General features: G+C 41.4%; 1 protein-coding gene across 4 annotated transcripts in view; it reads left to right on the plus strand.

Annotated features, from left to right (window-relative positions):
* DLGAP2 (DLG associated protein 2) overlaps positions 1-17,322 on the plus strand; it is a 459,232-nt gene continuing 441,910 nt past the window's right edge. For 3 of the 4 annotated variants that reach the window (XR_004778087.2, XR_007707970.1, XM_035542981.2), the window contains exon 1: positions 1-78. The gene's annotated coding sequence lies outside the window, so the exon portion shown is untranslated. The remainder of the gene's footprint in view (positions 79-17,322) is intronic. The other variant, XR_004778088.2, reaches the window with a different exon arrangement.

A 17,322-nucleotide genomic window follows, 5' to 3' on the forward strand; every position in this document is an offset into this window, starting at 1 on the left:
CCGCACCGAGGCGGCAGCCCCGCGCCCAGCCCGCCCCTGCCCCGGTAATAATGCACTAGAATGTCAGCGCTGAGAAAGGTACGGGGACGGGGGGGGGGTGGTTGTGGGCAGGGGGCTGCTGCCCCCAGGGCTGAGGGGATCGGGACGGGGCACGGGGGGGCGAGGGCACGGTGCCGCCAGGGCAGCGCCGCTGAAATTTGGGGGGACGCGGGGGGGTGTGGGGGGGTGTGGGGGGGTCGGTGCCGGGGGCTCACGGCCTCAGAGCACCCCCAGGTACACGGGGTGGGCGTCCGGGGGGGGGGGGGGGGGGGCTGCTGTCGGGAGGGTCGCGAGGAGAGGGCACGAGGGGTCGGCGGGTGTGCGGAGCGGGGCGATGCTCCCAAACCTTCCCGGGTGATGCTCCCAAATCCCTCCCGGTGATGCTCCCAGTCCTTTCCCAGGTGATGCTCCTAAGCCTTCCCCGGGTGATGCTCCCAAACCTTTCTTGGGTGATGCTCCCAAATCCCTCCCGGTGATGCTCCCAGACCCTTCCCGGTTGATGCTCCCAAATCTCTCTCGGGTGATGCTCCCAAATCCTTGGCGATGCTCCCAAACCTTTCCCCAACAATGCTCCCGAATCCCTCCCGAGTAATGTTCCCAAACCTTTCCCCAGCGATGCCCCCAACCCCCCCCCAGCGATGCCCCCCAACCCCCCCCCCAGTGATGCCCCCAACCCCCCCCCCCCCCCCCGGTGATGCTCCCAGACCCCTCCCGGGTGATGCTCCCAAACCTCCCCCAAATTCCGTCGCGGAGCAGGGTGTCGTGACCCCCCCAGAAGGGCCGCCAGCCCCTCACCCGGGCCGCGGGGGGGCTTCAGCCCACCCCCGCCATTCCCCAGGCAGAGCAGGTAAAGCGGGACGAGTAAAAGTTTGGCGCTCCTGCGCTTCAGCCCAGCAGTTACGGCTCCAAAAGCCATTCCCGGGTGGCTTCGGCGGAGCGTTTCCTTTCAGAATCACAAGTTTTCGTTGTGCTGCACGCAGCTGCTTTTACAGGGCTAACCAGATTTTATCCTTGGTATTGGTAAGGCTGTGTGTCGTGTCCCCGTGCCCCCAACCCCCCCCCCCCCCCCCCCGATCATTTTTATATGCTTTTGAAACGCCCGGTATGTGGTTAAAACGGACTCAGGTTGTATTTAATACTTCCATGAATTACAGTGCTATTGTGTGTTGGAGATTTAATTCTGAGTGCTGTAGTCAGACCCTGTGTGATCTGACACAATATTCCTAAGTTGGAGAATGCTTTTATTATGCCCTTGTTCAGTTAAACATGAAGTAAAAACTAGGACTATCAAATAAATTCCTTGATTCTATTTTAGATTACTTCCAGCTTTTCGTTTTAGCACCGCACAGTGCTGTTAGCATCTAGTTACACGTATATCTGCCTGCCCTCGGGGCAAAGCCGGGCGTCCCTCCTCCTTACCTTTCTAGATTTTGTAGCCCCTCTGAAATTGCCTAAAATTTTTAGAGGCAAGTTGTAAGCGCTTCAGGGAAGCGGCCAGGAGTCGGACGGCTCAGCGGAGGGGCTGAGGAGAGCGTGTGCTGGCCGTGCAAGCGGCAAAGCCCCGCGGCGGTGGTGGTGCTCCGAGTGACTGACCGGTGGCGGGGTGTCACGAAGTGCAGGGAAACGTCCCGCCGCTGCTAGCGCTGAGGTTGTTGGCCGTGCCAAGCTCCCAACGGCTGCCGAGTCGAGACAGAAATCGAGCGTGATGAGGACTGTTACGGCTAACTGATAGTTCTTTCTAATAGGTATAAAGCAAGTTGCTTTAATATAAGTGAGCAGGTGTGATATCTCTAGGGGGAAATGTGTTCCTGTCCTGCCGTGCCTGGGCACCACGGAGCATCCCACCTGCAGCGCGGCCGCTGCAGCTCCCTTGAGCCTCCTGGCCAAGGGTACAGCAGGTTTTTGTCTGACAGTGGATGTTCTGGTAGGAAATATTCATGGACAGCCTTAACAACTACATTTCGGCTTGATTGAGAGCTTTATCTGGCTAAATTACGGAAATTGGAATAATTATTGGGATGGTTTTTGTGTACCTTAGCGAAGGTGGTAAAGCATTATTTTGCACCTGCCTTTCATAGGCAGGAACTTTTTTCCCTGCTTGCAATTACACGTAGTCAAAGCAATTTCCCTGCGTAGTGATGATAATCCTATGAGTAGTTTTGGTAATAAAAAGAACATTGAAATAAACCCTTGTTTTTTCGAAGGTGTACCATCAGGGGGCCCTTTCAAACTGCATCAGTCAAACAAAAACAGCTGCTTCAGTTCTACTGCGTGAACAAGACAATTCCTATTAGATGCTTCAGTTCATCACCGCAGCGAATTAGTTTATCTAACCACACGTGGTAAAGGGGGCGACCACTAATGCAGAAAGTTAGTGTTAGCTCATCAGTTATGACTGTATTTAGGAGAGATTTTCAGTCCTTAAAGCTCCGCTGTAAGGACCAAAACGTCCCACCTGAGTCCACAGTATTCTGTTTCCTAAATGGGTAGTTTTGTTTGGATAACTACGGAAAGGAATTAAATGTAGATGAGTTTGCTTTGCGAAAATTCATAGTCATCCACGAACCATATGGCTTTCTTACCTCTCGTAGAGAAATACATCTATGCATGGCAGATACAATATGTCAACAGCTATGATCAAATATAAGTAGAAGTGGGCACGGATGATTCAGAATCTCCTTTAAAGCAGGCCTGCCTGAGACTACAACTTCTCATATTTCAGCCCATATATATCTCCATCATAGAATTATGCTTCCCGAAAGAGATTATAGTTCATCACAGCTACTTTCTGCTGTAGGGGCCAAAATGATTCATTAAAGCAAAGTACTGTTCCTATTACATTTTTTTCTTTTTTTTTTTAGGAAACATCAAGCAGCAGTTTATTCACTTCGCACACACTCAGTTGTAATGAGAGGCAGGGAATCACTGCAGCTAGATTTCTCAATCAGTGTTGCTACAAATGTGCATGTAGAACACACACACACAACAGTATGGAGAGCGCAGCTCTCACTTTGTTCTTACCCATTTCTCACTGTGATTTCTTAACTACTTGCTTTGTGCACGGAAGTTGCTATGCATTTTCCTTCCATGTTTTCACATTTCTCTGTCCTTGCCAGTTCAGAAAAATGAACAACAAATAGCTTCCAGTATGTCATTGGCCCTTAGCCCTCTGATTTATTTTGTGGTTTTATAACCATATATTCTTACCATCCAAAAAGGTTTTATTTCCACTTCTGGTAGTAAATGTGGTGTGTGTATGTGGTAATATGTATCTGCTGGTAAATGTATGAGGTATGCCACAGAGGGTGGCTTTCGTCTCACATGGGGAATCAGTGCCTGTTGTCTTCATTCAAACTTGTTAGTGCTATGTGTGACAAGGTAGATAAATTGATGGTAATGAAACAGGTCAACAATACAGTCAAATATATGCATAAATCCAAGAAGGCAAAATCAGTAATTTAGAAACTCAGGTTTTATATATGCACAAATAATTTGAGGAGGACCATACACCAGAGCTTTCTATCTCTAGGTCCTCCTCATCCTTCATAGCTGCTCCCTCTCCACCGAGTCCTTCCACCACTCTTAATCTTGTATCCCCCATTTTAAGTATTGTCTTTAAAAAGTACATTTATGTCAGAGGAAAGAAGAGCCTTTTAGATTTGCCTGATACACTGAGCTTAGTTTTGCAACAACAGGTTTTCTTCTAGCAAATGTAAAGGTTAAGTCTTGTTAATGAAATTGCAAACAGAGTTAGGAAAGGAAGGCATAAAACTAAGGGACACAGATTTATTGTTGGACACCAGTTGCTTGTGGTCATTTAAGGTGCCCATGATGCATATTTCATCCTGGACGCTGAGAGGCTGCTCCGGTGGTGTTCAACCTCTGGAGCACTGCCTTTAGGAGGAAGCAACTCTCCTGCATTGCCCTGGAGAGGTAGCAGGTCCGTACTGACAGCAACAATTCAAAATATTTTTTTTGAGCTGCCTCCTTATTATCCTTCTTCTGTTCTTTTAATTTAGGCAATATTGTATTTTCAGTAAACCCTAAGGTGTGGGTGAGAATGCAAATCAATTGTTTAAGCTTGTCTGCAATCTAATCGCCCTTAGCATGCGTGTTTTTCTTAAGATGTTGACTTCTTACATGCAATTTATTTTTGTGCATTGGAGGTCAACTGAATTAGTTGTCTCTGATTCTTTACTTCTCGACAGTATGACTTGCATTGTAAAACTTTTTAATGCCTTAATAATAATATGCAAATTGCATAAAATAAAATATCAGCAAAGTTTCCAGCAACTCTGATAGTCTTGTCATTGGACAGGCTGGTGACTTTTCCTGAAAACAATGTATGGACTTACTAATGATGCAGATAATCAACTTAGCCTTTAAGGAAACTGCCCAAATCGTTTCACTGGGAGCTCATGCAGCTGCAGGGGTACAGAAGTGTGTTACGGTCTTGATGTGTGTTTTGCTGGCAGAGGAGCAGAAAGAACTTCCCTGCTTTCACGCCTTCCTTCTAGCTTCACAAGTAGCCCATAAAAATAACACAGAGCAAATGGCTTCAGTAGCCACAAGTGGGAGGTTATTTTTTGACCTTTTTTTTTTTTTCCCCCTGAATGGCAGACAGAAGGGAGAAAATCTCACGATGTTACTATTTCTTTTATTTCTTCTAGAGTAATCTTTAAAGGTGGAGGGAAGGAAAAAACCCCAGAGGATCTTTACTCTCACATTTTTATTGATTTATGGCTTAATAAGTCATTGGGATATAAAGCTACAGAGCATAAACACTCTTTCTCAATCGAATTTGTCTAAACCGAGCCCAAGTAAGATAAAGATGACACTTTCGCTTCATTCATGCGGAGCAAAATTCTCTCCAGAGAGAACCAGCACCAGGCCCACCTTGTGTCCTCTGCACAACAGCACATTTCACTCTAAATGAACAAATAAATTCTTGAATTTTAGAGATGAATAACAATCATCTTCCCTGATGAGCAGAAAGGAGGACATAGCTTGCTTTTCTTCCTTTCATTTACTTTCCTTGAGCTCACAGCCTTTCAAATCCTGTCTGGTTGAAGCCACAGGAAGAACCTGGGCCTTTTTTTTTTTTTTTTTTACAATAGAAAAGAAAATGGAAAAGCACGACTGTGTTTATTGAAAAATCTGTGCATCTGCCTGAATTATTCATCATTTCCGTAAACAGGCTTCCTGTAGCATGATGTAGATGAAATATGTGGACTTAATAATGAGTATTTGTCTTCTTAAAATTGGGCCATGAAGACATCATGTAGCAAGAAGAGTGAGTAAGAAGTATGAATGTCCCGTGGTCGGGAAGGCTTTGGGCTCTTATTGGCAAGGATGACCCAAGTTCACCTCCCCTCTGAAGACAAATTCAGCCCCTCTGATGTTTCTCTCTCTTTCTCGCTGTGGGACATGAAATAGCTTTTCTCTTTGCTTTGATTGTGACTTGTGGCTTTGTCAGTCCAGCCTCTGGCCCCCTTTTTTTTTGGCTGTTTTAGGGTTATCTTTGCCATAGCATTTTACTGAAAGGTTAGGACGTTTTAAAAATGTGAATGTGTTCAGTGCTCCAGTTATACATTGTATACATTAGATTTTTACTTCAAACTAAGATTTTGATCTTGCTCATTTAAGGGTCTGTTTACAAATGGCGTCATGTAGGAATAGCTACTGTCATTTGTATTCGTACCACAAATGTCAAATATTAGTTTTCAAATACAGGTTATTATTGAATTTAAGAGAATCACTCTGCTATTTAAGAGATTTATTTTAAAATAACTAATGCAAGTGATGTTTTCTTAGCTCTGTAACAGAATCTTAAGTTTGCTGTTCTCTTTTGGGAATTCAAATGGGTAAATGGGACTGTTGCTTTTTATCTGTGAGTTTTAGTAGGCTGAGAAATCAAAACGTTACACACAGACTAGATACAGTTCCTTCACAGCATGCAGTTTGTTTAAGCTGCGATACACTCTGATTTGTCGATTAGAGTGTTTTTGTCACGAGTATCTGCAGAGAGCAGGTTAGAGCATTGCATGCAGGTAATGCAGCAGTACATCTGAAAATGCAGTGTTACTTTTGCCGTCAGTCCTGGAATGCACTGGACTCTGTAGCATGTCTCATCTTCACGCTACGTCTGTGTTTATTCGTTATGCAAGAGGTGCGTGTAAAACGCGAGCTGCTTCAAAAGAAGTTATTTTGATAACGTTAAGGAGGGATGTCATGAGTTATCATATCCTGTTCTTTTACAGCAATGTGCGTTGTAAGCAATTGGATAAGTTTTCTTTCATGGTAATTTGGAATTTACCACTCCAAAATCATAACATATATGATAACACTTTTAAAAGAAAACTCTTCTCTGTACAATATTTTCAGCCACATTTCTCCTTTTGGAAGATAAAGCAACCTCATATAACACTGACCTTTCTTAGGAAAACTTGACCTATCTACGCTTCGAAATTTCAGCTGCAAGAAGATTTAGGAAGTTATATATTACTTCAGGAATCGAAAGGCACGTGCGTTGACCTTTGAGAATAATGAAATAGATGACCAAAGCATTATAATAGATTTAAACAGTTGAATCCAATAGTTTGAAGGTCTGTTATATTTCTTCTCAAACTGAGAAGTGGTATGGTAATTTTGGACGCTTCCCAAAGTTTTATCTTTTTCCTGCCTAGAAAATGTTTCTCTACAGCTAAAATAAATTGGTACAGGTTACATAAATCAGTGGAAATGTTCTTATGGCCATTAGTAAAAGATCCCCTGTAGTGATGTGTGTTCGTTCTTGAGGTCATTTATAGAGCGGTTAATGTTACTGGTTATTGCTTGGTTTTGAGTTTTCTTTTTGACACACACTTCATTCTTCTCTCTTTCTTAACTATTGCATTTCAAAATAGCATTTTCATTTTATGATGCTTTTGGAGACTGTACATTCGTTAGTAAACGTCTCAAACATTATTATTGCTAACATGAAATGTGCTTACGATTTACAGCAGGGAGGTCCTTTCAGGGTACAAGTCACTCTCAAATACCCCTTGTCATGCATAAATTACGAAATGCACTTTCTTTACTAACTGATGTCAGGTCTCCCATCATTTCCCTGTGAATTTCTGCTTCTTTCTGCTTTCCAAAGTTATCATGAATTGCTGTCCTAAAAATGATGCAGAAAGGGAAAAATACAGAGCTGAGAGCTGCAGTGTATGCCAGGCTGTAGCGTGCTGCTTTGATCAATAAAATAGAAAAGTTTCTCCCATATAACTGTATCGTATTCAGACTGCAGTCTCTTCCAGGAGATTTCTTAGCCTCTGCTTGTAGGCAACCTCCTGTTTAGTTGCATACCCAAGTAATGTAAAACATTTTTGTTTTCATGTTTTTTAGCCAGATAACAAATGACTTTTCATGACTTCTTCAGTATAACCTCTTTTTGTGTGTGTATTTGTTAATCTATTTAAATTACATTGTTATTAAAAACAATCAAACAAGCAAAACAAGCAAAAAAAAAAAAAACAAACGGTGGTATTCTTCCTGTTTTTTTTTTTTGGGGGGGGGGGAATTTCATTTAAAATGTTCTGAAAAATTTCCATCTGTTACTCCCCAGCACGAACATGGACACTGAAACTTAGCAAACTAAATGTGGTGCCCGGGAGCCCAAAGAATGTGTGAAGACTTACATTCTGACTACAGCGTTGAAATGAAAGACAAAATCTTGCTTCACTGCTTGCAAGATCAGTGCTACAAGTAAAGATTGCCACGTTAACGTTTCTGCTTTCCTGCACTTCTTAATGTTGCAATTTATAAGCCCCAGAGGTCGCATATTAGAGCGAGCCCATGTTAATGCTGGAAAGGTAGCCAAAAGGGAAGGTGTCACGGAGGGGTTTAGGGAAGCATTCTGATATGGCTTGGGTCCAGAAGAAAAGGAGACAAATGATCAAGGATATAGGTGGAAGTGTATGAATGTAACAGGAAAACCGGTGAAGAGATCCTAATAGGGCAGTGCAGTGGAAGACTATTTTTGTTGTCTTTTTCTGGTTAAATGTAGTGGGCTAAGAATAGGGGAAAGGAACAAGCTGCGTAAACAGGAACAAGCTGCATAACACCTCTTTTCTGAGATGCCATACACTCTTCACAAACTGCATCATGAAAGACTTAAATATTTCCGTGTTGCAAAGCTGCACAGATGATAGAAACCTTCATCAGCACTGGGTGCGTATATGCATCTTGATATTGAAGGGGCTCAGCTGATCACAAGGTAGCTGTCAGGCTGTGTTTCTGCTGTTCTTTACTTGGAAAAGATGAGCCATAAAATAGGGTAATTGGTCAAAAAACAAAACAAAAAACAGGAAGACATTTACTGCAAGTAAGCATTATGCTGCTCTTAATTCCAGTTGCATAATTCCATATAACGTTGAATAAAACTTGTCTCTCTTTTTCAACACATTTCATGGGGTTGGCCCAAGTTACCCTGAAGAAATATCTTACCCATTATTACCATGACTTACCACGCAAGCTACATTCCTCCTGACCAATGGAATGAAATTTCCTATTTTTCTGATTTTGGAGCACAAGGAACAAAGTATTCTTGGCAGCCAGGCTGTTCCCATATGAATTCTCTTCTGAAAGACATCAGTGTGATCATTAGTCTTCATTTTTTCAGAGCAATACTTAAAATTGTCTTCTCCAGCCTTGCCTTCCCTTTGTAAATATGTCCAGCTCTTGTAATCGCTACGACCGGTGAGATCTCAACTGAAAGGTTTTCAAGAAATACCAAAATAAACAGCAATGTACGTGCATGCAAGATGTTCTGGTTATGAAGGGATGGTGGATACACTGAAATACTGCTCAGTAAAAGCCTCTGGATGCATTTCCTTAAAAACTTTATCTATGAAAATTTACATTGCCATTCAGTACAACTATTTTTTTGGCTATAATTACTTGTATTGCGTGATTTGATCTAGATGGTTTTATGGTGTTCTTCTAAATTGCTTGATTTTTCATATATTGTTTTAACACAAATCTATGCAAGCCTATATACCATAAACCTATTAGAAAAACAGACTGTTTATGTAAGCATCAATATACTTTCCACATAGAAGAGCAGAGAAAGAATTTAGATTACAGCCTTAACAGTAACTTTTTCACATCTTTAGTATCCTTAGATTTCATGGAATTTAAGAGTAATTAAAATATTCCTGCAGAGAAACAAAGCAAAAGAAAAAAAATAATTCTAAAATAAATTACTAAAGTGTAATAAAATAAAACAAACTGGAAAGTCACAAGACAGTATAGAATTAACAATACTGAGCAATAGGTAATTAGTATTCATATAGTCATTATGAAGATGAAACTAGTAATAATTTTACTTTTATCCATATGGAAGGAGGCAGTTAATAGTTCCTAAGTATATGGAAAAAAATATGACCTGTAAGAGAATAACATTGATTCCTGTTAAAAATGAAATATGATAAAATATAATTTAGGGGTTATTTATGGGATTTTTTTCTTTCATATGCATGACTTGAAACTTTGACTTTTATTCAGAAGTCAGTTGAATGAATTTCCAGGACATTTGCGTGTGTCAACGGGAAACAACCATACCTTTGTGAACTTCCTTGATAAATGAATAAAATTTTAATATTTTTTTTTCCCTACAGCCATTTTCAGCAGACTTTTGGGAAAATTCAGCTGGTGCTGAAGTGATGAAACAAATCTAAAATGAACGGATTTCTGATTTCACTTAAAAATACCCTACACCCGTGTTTGTGCATGAACCTGGGCCTTCACTTAGTTTCTTGCAGTAACAGGGGCTGACTGAAGTCTCTTATTTCCATTTGTAGCTTGGTCCCTACAAAGTCTGCAGGTTTCCTCTTGCACACCATTGGTTTGTTCGCTTTAGCAGTGCTTGTTTCTGTGTCATTTGGATGGCTTAGGGGTGAAAGAGAAAGCAGAATCCTCATATTCAACAGGAGGAAATGTTTTGATAGCACTACCTTGTGCCAGCAGCTGGATGCAGTTGGGCTCCCATTGAGGCCCCGTGTGGTTTGAGGTGCTTTAGCACCTCCAAGATGCTCGTGCAGACCTCACTGGTGCAGCAGAGACCAGCTATGGCCTGGACCTGGGGCACCCAGCGCCTCTCGAGGAGTATCAGCTGCCCAGGGCTGGCCAGTGGGAGCAGGACAGGCCTTTCCTGCCACCATCAAGGAGTTCTGGGCCATGTTGGGTGCTCTGGGGTCACCCTTCTGCCCCTCAGTCACCGTTCCTAAGGATCCCACGTAACCCGTGTGCCGTATCTACCAGCTCAGTATGTGTCTGCTGACCTCAGGTCTCTCACGGCTTCCCAAATAACACCAGGCACCGATTCGCAAGTAACCAACTCTTGCCCTAGGCACGCATTTCCATCTCAACACAGGGAGCTGTTCAAGAGGCTGTACCTAACTCTAAGCATTGACTTTGATGGAAACAACTTCACAGGGAAAACAAATCTAAAATGAACGGATCCTAGAGATTTATGTGTGTTTGTGTTTGTTATTTGATATAATAAATGAGCCGACATAAAAGTGCTTTCCTGATGTGCTTGGAGAACATTCTGCTGCCTGTGTGCAAATTTGAGCTGTCAGTTGCTCAGACTTCAGCTTATTTGTATTTAGTTTTCACAAATTAGTCTGTTTCCCCATGAAATCTAGCCATCTCAAATACTTGAAATGTTTGAACTCCGCCATTTCAGTTACATGTGAACAAGGAAGTTTTTGCACACGCCTCACCGTGGTGCGGGTTTTGGTTTTAGTATCATATTTGGGCTGTGTCATACTTTTCACTGTAGCTTTACCCAGAAAGAATAGCTTGAATATATCATCGTAAATATACTTTGAGCTAAATGTGCTTAAAAATAATCATAAAATTTGGTTGGACAGAGAGAACGTGCATTTTCAACTGATAAGACTGCTTAAAAGAGAAACTGTATTTTCAGCTCAACTGTATTGTATACCAGCAAATAATCCATGTTCCTTCACTGAGAAACAGCATTTTCCTTCTGTTCTGGCAGTAGTCAGAAAAAAGAGCAAAATGCCCCAAAACAGCAGGCTGGGATATCAACTCAGTGGTGACTGAAGAGAGAATATCACCAAGTTATTCTCCTCCAGCTTCATAGTCCCCTTTGTTTTATCACCTCCCCGGCTGTCAGTAACCACTAAAGGTGTGCCAGGTAGCCAAAACTTCACTGCATTTGGTGCCATAACAGGGCTTGCTCAGCCTCTGTGCTTTCAATGGTTATACCAACTTTGGGGCTTGCAGCAGCTGGGAAGTTGTCTGCCAAGTGGGCAAGTCTATTTGTCCGTGGTGTCATCGAGTTGCCCATCTCACCGAACTTGCTCAGGGCTGCCTTGGTCGCCAGCACGGTGGGAATTCCTGAAGTACTGTGGGCCGTTTGTCTGGAGTCAGGGAAACCTGAAGAAGGAGAGAGACCTTGGCTGTGGAAATGCCTGGGAGGTGGTGCCCAAAGGGCGCTGCCTTCTCTGTGGAAGATGCCATTTTCAGGCCATGCCAACACGGAGCACCATGTAATGTTTCACTACCAAACCACAATCACAAGCTCTATACCTTGCACCATTGCACGGGCACTGAACACCCTTCAGGCTGTTGTGTTTTGGGAACGTCGCAGTCAGCATTCCTCTCTGCTGATCTCAAGTAATGACTGCAAATGCAAGGGGACAGCTTTAGTGTCCACCCTGAACAGCGTTGTGTGTGCTTTTCCATCATTTTTACAGATTTCCTTTGAAAGAGCTTACAATGCATGATCTATTTTAAATACTGCTTCAGAAGATAAAATTATTTTGGTCTAACTTAAATCAATAAGCAGTATTAAATACAGCATAAGGTTTAAGTGAGCAAAAAATAAATAAAATCCAGTGACCCTCAGTATTTATCACATGTCAGGGCTGGTATAACAACCCTTAGCTATTTGGCTTCTCCTTTCTGTAAAGCAAACAGCTTACTAAAACTAAGAAACCCTTCTCACTCTGAAGCCCTTTCAAAGGCGAGTAGTAGCAGGTGCGCTTTTGGTGTCTCCTCCTTTATTCCAGGCTTCCCTTTCTTCTCTGGGGTCCCTATTCCTCAGAAACCCTGGACCACGTTCTCCTTTGATTCCACGTGTGCATCAGGAAATGTTCCCAAGCTTTTTCTCTGTAGCCGTCTGCAAAGCCAGGTGCTGGTGACACCCTGCTTTGTGCCTCCCTCACCCGTACTGCTGCTTCACAAGCTGGCATGGCACAGTTGACCTCTCCAGGCTCCTTGCCTTACAGCAGCACCTGGCAGACACCACCTTTCCCCTGCCCCTGCTGTCGCAGTCCAATATTGTGGAATCGATTGGATTTTTCCAACAGAGAAGCACTTTTAAGTTCTTAATAAAAATTAACGTGGCTCTCCCTGGCTAGCTGTTTTCCCCTAATGCTCTCTCTTTGCTATCTTCTTGCCTCTCAATTAGAATTCTGATGTTGTTGGTTCCTTGATTTGCTGTATTGAAAAATTTCTGAAATAAATAAGAACATTGCTTACATCTGTGGATAATGCCAGTCCCATATGTATGGTACTCGGAAGTGTTGCCTAGCAAAGTCTGTGAATCTTGATGAAATGTTAGTTCCTTTTCATAACTTACATCTGTTATTTCTCACACTATTTGATATATTTTACATGCTTTTGTGATCCTGATTTTAAAAGAAAGTGAATTTGTGTCCAAATGGACTCGTGGACTCCTTTCTTTCTTTGAGACGTTTGTCACTGAACATGAGATTCATCTGATTAAACGTGTGGTAGCTGCCTCCACCTCAACAGCTACTGGTCATTCGTGGTTTGTGTGAGGTGAGTGGGGCGAGATGGGCAGCCCCGAGGGATTCAGTCTCACCCTAAAGAAATTCAGCTGCATTGCCTCTGAAAAGTGCTACCGATCTCAACACTGGAGCCTGATATCACTTGCTTAGAAAGGGATTTCTATCATAAGGTGTATGTGTTGGTATGGTGAATTCCAGCTGGGAGATGTACAGGTAGTCTCTGCTTGAATATCTTCCAGGAGAATTTTGGCCACACAGTTAAACAGGTCTTGAAGGAATAACCTTTTCATATTAGCTTCTCACTGTTGGTAAAGATCAATATAAATGCATAAAGACATCAGAAATACCTATTTTTTCATTGGTATAAGACTGCAGTCAAACCCACTGTTCTCATGCATTGAGTTCTACAGGAAGTTAAAAACTGCATCATAGCCCTCTGTTAACTTTGCGTTGCATGTCCTGCATGCACACCCACTTTTCATAGCAGATCAAGTCTGATCTAGAGTAGTTCTAGACAGGAGTGGGGCTGGGATTATTGCCTTTTTTTTTTTTTTAAATAATAAATAAATAAATGAGTGAATACATTTTGCTTGGTGATTCTTTTCTTTGCTGAGCAACAGGAGGCTAAGACGAAGAAAAAAAAGCTTGTTTGGAGCCTATTTGGAACATGCCAATAATAGCAGTTGTTGGTAATGATTCTGTTCCGTACGAGTACATGACATGCTCCTTCTCTCTTGTGATAAAAGCTTTAAATGTGAATACCCAGGAAGTGCCAGCATTCTAATTGCTCCCTGTAGTTAAGTACATAAAAATATCAGATGCATAAAATATTTTGGCATGAGAAGTAGATGGGTAAAGAAATAGGGTACACTTAAGAATCCAGGAATATAAAGCGGAGGCAAAAGTGTCATCTTAAAATACCTGACATTGCCTTTGCCTGAAGCTGCAAATATTGGTGAGGGAGGTTTAGCAGTCTTGTAAGGAATGGGCTTGAGGTCTCTCATCAGCCACATTTGAACTGGAGACCTTTGATCTCAAAGCTGGTTCTTTTAACATAATTTTTCATTTTTAGTTAGTTGTAGTACTGATTTCAAAACTCTAGGAAGTGGAAAGCTTTATAAAGACCTGGAAACATGAACTCCATCCATATTGCTCTTAGGGCATATGCATCCTGTACTTGCATGGCTGATATGCTATCAATTTTAAAATAACTTAACCCAGAATTAAGGTAGAAAAACAAAAAGTTTTAAAAAATGAATCGTAAGTGGTAATGAAAGGCCTTTTAGAAAAAGAACTCATTTCTCATTTTAATTCTAACTGAACTTATTTTGGCATTTTGTGAATTAAAACTGCTGCTGATTGTTGTAATGTTAAAGAGAAAATTGCCATTTACTGTATGTTTAGTCAAAAAGTTATACTTCCATAATCCAGCTAACATAAAAGTGATAAATTGTCAGCATACATTATATACATCATTATACACATACCCATTATATCAGCAGATATATCTAATGATTTTCAAGGTTTATAAAAACATTCTAATTAAATGAAATAGATATTGATATTACTCCAAATGAAACATCTGTAAGTGATCCCTTTCCTGCTGAATTTAGCATCCTCAACAGGAACATGTACATTCATAAATATGTTGTTCTTCTCTGTTGTTCTGTAAGCATGAAATCAAATCAGATTTTGTGGTTCTGTATTCAAAAGGTTTTACAATAGATCCCTAGATATTTTTATTACTGGATATTCAACATTTTTGTTCCTCCAGACAGCCTATGTGTTTTGTGTTTAAGCTGCTTGGGCAGCTTAATTTTTTTCTGTGTCCAGCTGATTTCTAAATTGTTTTCTGTTGCTTTTGATTATTGAATATTTGGTTTAGCTTAGTTCTGCAGTGCCCAGAGGAAAATGAAGATAACTGTGTAATACAATTATGACTATTCTCCCTCCAATCCTCATCAACACTGTCATGATCAGTTGTATACTGATAATGCAGAAATATTTAAGTAAAACTTTTACATTTTTTTATTCCTAAAATGAGGTAAATAAGTAGTTTATAGATATAGTTACTATATGTAGGTGTAGTACATATCTCTAAATTTGATCTAAGCATTGATAGATAATACTTTACAGGGAGGAAGACTAAGCTTTTTTACTTCTGCATAACTGTATCCTGTATGCATTGTCACCATTTCAGTTAAAATATTTTTGTTTTCCTGCTGAATTTCATATTGCAATCCAGCACTTTCTTTCCATTTCCAATTCCATACAGAATTTTATGGAAAGAAAGTGGAAGGAAAGGTTAAAATGTTTTCATAGAATCTCTGAATGGTTTGGGTTGGGAAGGACTTTAAAGATCATCCAGTTCCAACCCCTGCCACGGATGAAGATGTCTTTCCCTAGATCAGGTTGCTCAAAGCCTCTTCCAACCCAGCTTTGTATACATCCAGGGATGGGGCACAGCTTTTCTGGGCAGCCTCACCCAGAACCTCACCACCCTCATCATGAAAAGAAGTGAGGTGAGGCTCTGCACTTTTGTATAAATTCTGTATCAAAGGAATGGTGTTTTCTACTAATTATTAAATTTCAGTGTTGTACATACCACTGTCTTTCCTTACATCAGACCCTTTTTCACTTCTCTGAGCAAAATGGTTAGTTTTGAAAAATCACATTCTGTATATTCAATTGCTCTAATCAACTCTACCATCTAGCTACAAATTCTTGGGGTAAATTTATGTCTGATATTCAGTTCAGGATTAAGATACTTAAATTTAGTTGTCTGCCTATATATGAAGGGATTCAGCTGCATAAACTCAGACATCTAGCGCCTTTTCAGAAGCCTTAAGTTATTCTCTGTGGCTCTCAGCTAGGCTAAAGGGCTCCAATCTTTCTTAGGTCCTGTGTAATTTTTCTCAGTCTTAGCAGAACTCCTGAGTAAACAGGCAGCCTCAGAAGTTATTAGACACCTGTACTGATTGATTGAATCACTGACTTGATTCCTACATGCCTAAGCTCCCACTGTAGTGCACAGAGATCCGGTCAGCACAGGGAAGGCAGCAGAGAAATTCAGTTCATCAGCCGCTCTGTGTGCAGTAAACTTAGGCATCCCATGGTCTTTCAGGTGCTTTAGGTTATCTGGGACATCTGCATGGGCTAGAAGGGGTTTGTAGGACCTGCAGAGGATGTATGTTCTTTAGGAATGGCAGATGGAGGGTAGGCAGGATACCTGAGGGCACCTGCAGTGACACGAGACACTGATATGTGAGCAGCTGAAGTGAGCCCTCACTGTGTGCTCACAGGCTCCATTGAGACTAAGGGAGGCACAGGCACTGTGGTAACACTGACGCCTGAATTTTGGTATTGTAGATCTGTGAGCTGAATTCCACCTTACTGAGGATTTGGATACTGATTTAGCATCTTTCTCTTCTTTGTTTGTCTTTGGCAACTCAAAACTTCATTGTCGTGTATATGAACTACTATACTAGTCCATCAACTGAAGAGTCCCATATAGGCCAAACCCATTTATAGAGTTTGGCCTATAAATCATATTCAAGATGTTCACTTAACGTCCGAACAACACCTTGTTATGTACATCTTCTGTGGCTGATTAAATCTTTGAACAAGTATCACTAATTTTGATGAACCAGCATCCAAGTAGCTAGGACCATGATTGGCAAACCATGCCTAGAAGCTCCTTTTCAAGTCCTTTATTGACCTTTTACTACTGAAAAGTTGCTTCAATTTTGTGAAGCGTAAAGTGTGGAAATGTGAGGTTTATGGCAACCTTCTCATCAAAGTACTGCTAGGAAGTATGAACAGAAGTCAGGCCAAAGTCAAACTATGTAATAACTGCAATAGCAGTACCTCACACTTCTGGATTATCTAAGGATTTCAAAGTGTTTTGCAGACGTTAATTAACACCACAACAGAGCAAAGTGTGTATTGTTAGCTTGTGCTCATGTCTTCGAGAATGAGTAGTGAATGAAAAAGACGCTACAAACGCATTCTGAGACCTTGGGAAAATCATTCATACTGTTACCTTCTCCTTCAGCTGGATAGTAGTGCTTTTTCCATATTCAGTGAGGAGCTTGGAGGGTATGCTAGTCCATCTAAAATGGCAAGTGCAGGGGTGTTGTTGCAGCCAAAAATATTGCAGGCAGTACACACGTCTTATTTACATTTATCACAATATGTGGAATTCATATAGTGCAGACGTCTCCATCTGAGGTTCTTGGATTTCTTTATAGTCAAGATCTAGTTATTGTAAAGTGCAATTAATCTCATTCTAAAGTAGGTGTCTAAACAGATCAGACTGACTGTAAAGGATGCCTGGGGCTGAGTAGTTCAGATGTAGGAGAACTGAATCTCCTCCTACCTGTTCCGTGGGCAAAACTGCTATGATTTTGTCTTTAAAAATATACATTTAATTTTACTGAGCCACAGTTAGCACACC

Source organism: Cygnus atratus, chromosome 3 (genome assembly GCF_013377495.2).
Source record: "Cygnus atratus isolate AKBS03 ecotype Queensland, Australia chromosome 3, CAtr_DNAZoo_HiC_assembly, whole genome shotgun sequence".
In the NCBI taxonomy this organism is placed as follows: Eukaryota; Metazoa; Chordata; class Aves; order Anseriformes; family Anatidae; genus Cygnus; species Cygnus atratus.